This window comes from Coenobita brevimanus, chromosome 25 (genome assembly GCF_032717465.1).
Source record: "Coenobita brevimanus isolate Jiangsu-jjx chromosome 25, ASM3271746v2, whole genome shotgun sequence".
NCBI lineage: Eukaryota > Metazoa > Arthropoda > Malacostraca > Decapoda > Coenobitidae > Coenobita > Coenobita brevimanus.
In genome coordinates, this window is record NC_136978.1 from 33,425,851 (window position 1) to 33,433,350 (window position 7,500).

Below are 7,500 nucleotides of genomic sequence, written 5' to 3' on the forward strand. Positions count from 1 at the left end.
AGCAATGTTTATTTGTACCGCCACGCCCCATCGCATCCGACCTGTCAACTTATGTAAACAAACAGACGGCACACCGGCGACCACAATGCCATCTGTTGACCAAGCCAGCTCGTTACATTGGTCTCGTGTTCGACCGTAAGAGTTAATACTTCGTATCCTTTCTCCTCCGTGGTCTTAGGCAAGGTAAAGAGAATGAAAGGTAGTTTCATGGGGGGGTGAGGGGGAGCTAAAATGCGTCTCGGTCTGCGCATGACGTCATAGTTAATACATACTGCAGCTCATCCTGCTCAACACACGCCAGTCACACACACTTGCATGTGGATAGGTATTCCGTTTTCTTTTTTTAGGGGTGGCTATGGCAATACAGATAATTTTGTGAACACGCCAACAATTTGTATAGTTCGTGGATGCAAATCCATTCATGTGAAAGGTGACAAGAGAATACATTTTCATGCACTGCTGAAAGATGAAGAACTTAGAAAACAATGGATTGAATTATGTGACACATAGAAAAATCGGTCATCTGGTTTTGTATGCAGCCGTCATTTTGAGAGTACTGCCTTTGAACGCAACCTTAAGTATGAATTGCTTGGTTTACCAGTGCCTCCAGGACAAAGGAAATTCAAGAAAGGAGCAGTGCCTACTCTTCAACTACCGAGTTTAACAAGCAAGTTCCTTTACTGTGTAACAAGTAAACTTTGGTGGTCGAGTGTTGCCATTTAACACGTGTGTTTTGTATAGCAAGAGCTTTATTATAGGATATTAGTTTTTAATATCAACACAACTTTTTTTCATTTGTTTTTAATTTTTTAATATTGTCTTACAACTTGTATATGATACTTTTATGCACCAAGCACTCGCACTTGTCATATAACAAATGTTATTATTATTACAGTATCTTAGAACACATATACCAAAAGGTATTCAGTCCTCTTTGTGGTTTTATTCATAAAGATGTCTTGTGTACCAATATTGTATAAATGCAACAAGAGAAAATATTAACATTCTTATCAATAATTAGGATGAAGAGAGACCCTAGAGTATAAAAACTACTGAAATATAAATTACCTGTGTAGTTAGGTGTTGCTGAAGTCGATTTCGATATTTAAATAAAGCAAAAGTAAAATATTGAATTGATCATTAATTGTGACATGCTCATCCAGTCTCTCTCTCTCTCTCTCTCTCTCTCTCTCTCTCTCTTATTAACTGACGTCACAGAATCTGCGCGGCTCGGGGGTGCTGTACTTACCTCTCAGTATACTTTTCTCTTTACCTTGGTCTTAGGTATGGGACAGACAACGCGGTCGGCAGCAGAAGTGGCCGTGCTTGCGTCGGGTTATTTGGATGGATATATGCAGGGGGCGTTGGGAAGCTGGTTGATGTTGGACCTGGTAAATTTACTGGCTCAAAGTATGTCGAAATTTTGCTACCTTCAGTTAAGGCAGTGTTTTTTCCTGAGCCAGAGTCATTTTACCTCCTGCATGATAACAGCCCCATTCATACATCTCGTACTGTGACACGGTGGCTTCAGGAACACCCAGGGATCAGGGTGTTGCCACATCCAGCCAGATCCAAGGACCTGAACCCCGTAGGGAACGCGTGGGGAGCCATGATGAGTAAAATGCCTTGTATGGACTACCCACCCAGGGAGGGTGGTGTGGTCACCGCTGCCCTCCAGGCGTGGGAAGGACTGAGAGATATGGCAGGCCAACAGCTGATGTCTGATCTGGTATCAGCTATGCCTCGAAGGCTTGACGCCATCCTCGTAGCAGGCGGTGCGAACACAAAGTATTAGACATCATCCTACTTGAATGACTAGAAATGGATAACATGGGCTCCCTCTTTCAAGTTCATTGATATCAATTATCTGCAATAAAAGGAAACACATCTTACCTCTATCCCTCTGTAGGTTAGTCTTTCGTTCTGCTGTAAATTAATCTATTTCGTACTCATACGTTCCATGCATCGTAACATCACGAATACTCTCATTAATTTCACATTTTGTATCAGTTGTATTCTGATAATTTATTTCACAGGGGCAAAATATGTCAGTATATTGGCAATACTGTATAAATTATGTAGAGCACTGCTTCGTTTAGAGTAAACCAACGAACCCCACGCTCACACAATATTTTCCAAATATCGTCGTCCATTGTGTCAATATGACTCGCTTCACTCTTGTAAGGATACTTTTTTGTATGACTGTACATCCATTTCGCCGTAAAACGCCCAAGTCAGCCTGATCATTAGATTCACGAAACTCCTTTCACGTTAACTTGGCCAAAAACTGACAATGAACCGTCATAAATGCTGAGCTATTGCAAGGAATTAACACAAAAACGTTGCCCTAGTCAGGAAGAAGTGCCATGGAAAGAATACAGAGACAAAGTAATGTTTTATTTCGTCACTGTCCTGTGTGTAATAAGCTGTAAAAGGATGAAAATCTGGGCCACGTTAAGGTGAAAAGACTATGGAGGTCACAGTACCCAAGAGAACTGTACCTTTCATCAGCTAAGTACATCCTGCAGGTGAAAGTTTGTTGTGAGAAATTAAATACCAACTCAATCAGGCATACTGCTAAAAATTATTCAGTTGTTACTGCTCCAGAGTTTCCTTTTGCAGGATGGCAATGTGGAATGGAGAGTGGGAGACTGACTAGGAGAGTATGAAATCGAGGTCGGTAGGAGGAGGAAAGGGAGATCGAGACTGAGATGAGAGAGAATCTAAAGTGAGGTGATGTGTTGGGCTTGTATTCTCGTCGGGTAAGAAGGCTCCCTAACACCTCTTCCTAAGCAATATATTATGCGTATTACACCATACCATCCTCTTGTGTGTTATTATGGTCATTCTAGTATCGCCGTACTCTGCATAAATGACGTGCAGAGTTCTACTTACCAGCCCTATCCAAAAATGAACCGGTAAGGAAGAGGTGGTAGGGAGCTTCCTTATCCGATGAGAATACTGGCCTTGGAAGGAGGGATCGTCACTAAGTGGGTACAAAAATACCTGGAGGTTCTTTTGTATAAGCCATCTCTCGTAGGATGTTTTCTCACGCCGTAGACATACCGGTATAAATTAATTGATAGTTTTAATTTTCTAATATTAATAATTTTATCATACTTTTAGAGGAATATAAGGTAAAAATATAATCAATTTTCGACTTCATAGTAACCCAAACACTCTTACGCAAAGTTTGCCTTTTTAGTTTTCACTAAATACTCACCCCTCACTTTATCTATCTATCTATCTGCCTCTCTCTCTCTCTCTCTCTCTCTCTCTCTCTCTCTCTCTCTCTCTCTCTCTCTCTCTCTCTCTCTCTCTCTCTCTCTCTCTCTCTCTCTCTCTCTCTCTCTCTCTCTCTCTCTATATATATATATATATATATATTATCATCATCAGCCGTTTGAGTGTCCACTGCAGTACCGGCCTATCCCGAGCGAAGTGGGGACGATACAGCCTATGTATCTCTACCAAGTGGCTTAGGCTGTCTGGTAGTGATTATATGTAGGGCAAGAAGTGCTTGTAAGTGTGATTGTAGTGTTGGAGTGGCTTTGGATGTGTGTGTAGTCTGTGAACCAAGTGTAATCGGCCTACGCAAGCCAACTGGGTGCAAGCATACTTTATAGTACGCGACACTAGGTCAACCACAGCACCCCTTATGTCTGCCAAAGCAATACATGGTTGGAAGGACGCTCCGAAAGTTTATTACCCTCGCAGGGCACCAACCATCGTTCTCCAGTGTACAAAAACGTACACTTTACCACTGTATCACAAAAGCTCCATACATATATATATATATATATATATATATATATATATATATATATATATATATATATATATATATATATGTAATCCTAACGGGTATATACATGAAGGAGGAGTGACTGGAGTGGTACCCAGCGTTGCCCGCCCAAAAAGGCGAATACTCTAATCCTAAGTATTCTAGTTCAACCTTTCTTTTTACTCCAGAGGTCTGAGGCTGGAGCCTGATGGTGGGAGTGGTGACGCTCTGTGCTGCCTCCCATGCCGTCGGGTTCCAGTCCTTGACCCAACTAGTTTTGCTTGGTCCTTTTCCTTCTCTTCCTTCATTTATCATCTTTTTTCTTCTCACCTTCCTAAGGTGTGAGATCCGTGTTGATGGGATGCAAGGCTGTCTCTTTTGTTTCAGTCGTGAATGGCCCTAGGAAACCAATGTGTGGTAGCTCCTTACTCAGGCTCTCAGGAGTGGATCAGTTTATTTCCCACTTTGTAGCCTATAATTCAGCTCACCAGGGCCAATAATGAATCTACTCCCCTAATTCAAGGAGCAACGGGAAATTTTCCTTCTAAACCTTTTCCCGGTCAGGCAGATCTCCCCTCCTCTACTTCCTCCCCCCCTTTCTCCTCTTCCTATCCTTCTGTTTCTTCTTCTCCACCCTCTCTCCTTCCTCTTCCCCTCTTTCCGAACCCCCCATCAATATCTTCGGTTTTGGGGTGCCAGACATGGCCGAAATACTTCAACTTCAAACTGACGACTAACGATCTCACTCTCTCCTCAGACGAATAAGTCCCAGTGTCACGTTCTCTGCACGCCCTAATGGTGACCGACTTCTACGTGTTCAAACTGATGTGCAAGCTGAGATAATATTATCGCTTCCTGACCCCTCTGGTCACCGTATCACTGCAGTTCTAGATGTCTACCTAAACTCTACCACCAGAGCTGTTCTGATCCCGTCCAATATATTCACAGGTGACCGAAATATTTCTGAATGTTCTGCTGACATCCAAACAATTTTTTCTGCTCAACACCTTGCTGTATTTCCTGTTCAGTGCTGCACGCTTCTCCTCTCAGAGGCATTGCAAATATACAGCCAACATAACAAGGACCATCTTCAAGGGTCACGACCTTCCCACCTCTGTTACTTTTGGTGATACATTACTTCGAGTGAAGAGATATATGCCTCGTCCTTGGCAATGTTCTTCCTGTTGGCGATATGGTCACCCAGCTAAATACTGTAGGTCAGAGGCGGTCTACCCTGCTCAACCCGGCCACACCTCCTCAGCCTGTGTATCTGCGACACAAGTCTGCCTGAACTGCCAGGTCTCTCATGCTGCCTTATCCAGGAAACATCCGATTTACATCTTTGAAACTGAAGTCTCCGGGATTTGCTGGAAGGAAGGTCTCTCCCTCCGTGCAGCTTGTCAACATGCCCGTGACTTAGGATTCTTTTCCTGTACCACTTATGCTCGAGTAGTCAGTCTTGTCTCCACTACCTCTGCTGTCTCTCAGTCCCACCCCACTGCAACTATCACGACCTGTAACTCCTTTTATGCACTCACCTCCCTATCTGACTTGCCTGCTTCCTTGGTGTAGCCAGTCTCCAGCTCCTCTACTGTCTCGGCCTCTTTTTCTGTCTCTACTCATACCTCCTCCTCACCTGTCCCTCTTTCTGTCACTGTTGTCTCCTCTCCCCGTTTCTGTTCTCCCCTTTTCCTCCTTCGCTTCTCCCCCTTCTTGTTCTACTCTCTACTGTCAGGCTTCTCATGTTTCTCTTTCCACCTCTTTCTCTGTTCCAAACTCCTCCACTCCTACTTCCTGTCTCCTATATTATCCACTCCCCTCTCTTCCCCTCATCTCCCGTCTTGTTCTGCTGCTCCCCCTCGTTCTTCCTCATCTCTTCGTCAATGACCACTCCCTCTGCCACACCGTGGCTCCTGCCGTCAATCTCCCTCTGGTAAATGTTGGCTGCCCTGCACTGATTTGGATGCCAAGGGTTCCACAAAACCTTCACTGTCTTCCCCAGCTCATAAGATGCTTACCCCCCATCCCCCGCTCTCTGTGATGCCTACTCTAATGAAGATCCCTGTTTTGACTCCATTGTCTGATCACATACCTACCCCAACTTCTCAAGCCACTGTATTACCTGTTCTGGCTCCCCTATCAACACCGCACATGACACTCCCTGCCGTTGCCGAGAGTGAAATCCTCACTGACATCATGGATTTTCTGGCGACTTCCTTACCCCATGAGTCCCGAAATCGTGCTTCATACGGCTGAAGTTCATTCGGCTCCTTCTGATCTCCCTCTTACTACCCTCCCTCCTTCCCCTTCTGCTCCCCTCTCTTCTTGTTCTACTCCCTCTCCTTTATCCCTCCCTATGCCACCGGGTTATAATGACCATCCTGCTCGTTCGCCTCTTCCACCCTCTGCCCGTTTTCCTACTATCGTACCAACTCAGTGATGTATGGTACTCATCTGTCATAAATTTTATTTTCTGTGTATTATATTTTATCTTTTGTAATCTTTCTTAGGTTTTTTACTTTTCTTTGGTTTTACTTTTATTTGGTGTTGTAAACTTTAGTTCGTGTGTTTTACAGTGGAACCTTTGAAGTTTTACACCCACCAAAATGACCTTCGTTATCTTCTTCCAGTTCACAGTTAATCCTTAATCTGTGAAACCCATTTGTCTTCCCTTCCAGTACTTATGCCTGACTATTGTTTCTTGTTTTCTCCTGCTTTCCTTCCTGTTTCAGGTATCTTAGTCCACCATATAGTTCCTCTTGCATGTCGGTCCCTTCACATCGCGGTTCCATGTCAAATAATGCGTGTTTTTCTCGGGCGTTGGATTACGGTGGTTTCCACTGATTTCTCTCCCTCCCAGCCTATTGATTTTTCTGCCTTCTCTCTTTTATTGTCCCAGTTACCCACCCCAATTTTATTGTTGGGAGATTTTAATTGTCGTCATGCTTATGGGGCGATGCTGTTACAAATTCTCGTGGCCACTGCCTTGTCTTTTGTTCTTAGTAATAATTTATCTTTATTTAATTCCGAAGCTCCGATGCATTATGATGCTAGAACTCGTACTTTCTCCTGTCTAGGTTTCTCTTTATGTTCCCCTTCTGTTTCATTAGATTATCATTGGTTTATTCTTTCTGATACTGTATACAGTGATCATTTTCCTGTCAAACTTACTTCATATTGTCTCATACTCAGACATCCTCGTTGGTGTTTTCTGAAGGCTGATTGACCGTCTTTTACTTCTTTAATGGTTCCTTCTTTACTCTCTTCTTCCTTTTTTACTGTTTTAGATATGTTCACCTTTTTTTACCGTTTTAGCTCTGGGTGCAGCTTTGACTGCGATTCCTAGGTCGCCCCATCCTTTTACTTCTAAATGTGTGCTTTGGTGGGATTCTGATTGTACTGTGACACTCCATGTTAAATGCACACTCTAAAAAAGTTACCTACATAAACACATCACCCCGGATGAACAGAGTGCATTTCTATTGTTCAAAGTGACCCGTGCTTTTCTCTGTAAGAATTAAACGGGCTAAACACCGTAGCTGAAGATTATACGCTTCCACTATTACTGCCAATATGCCCATTGCTTCTGTCTGGAAACGTATACGCAAAATAGCCGGAAAGCATCTTCCCATGCCTTTCCCTGTCCTCCATTTGGATGGGTAGTCAGTTGCAGATGCTCTTCTAGTTACTAATGGCTTAGGTGTTCATTTTAGTAA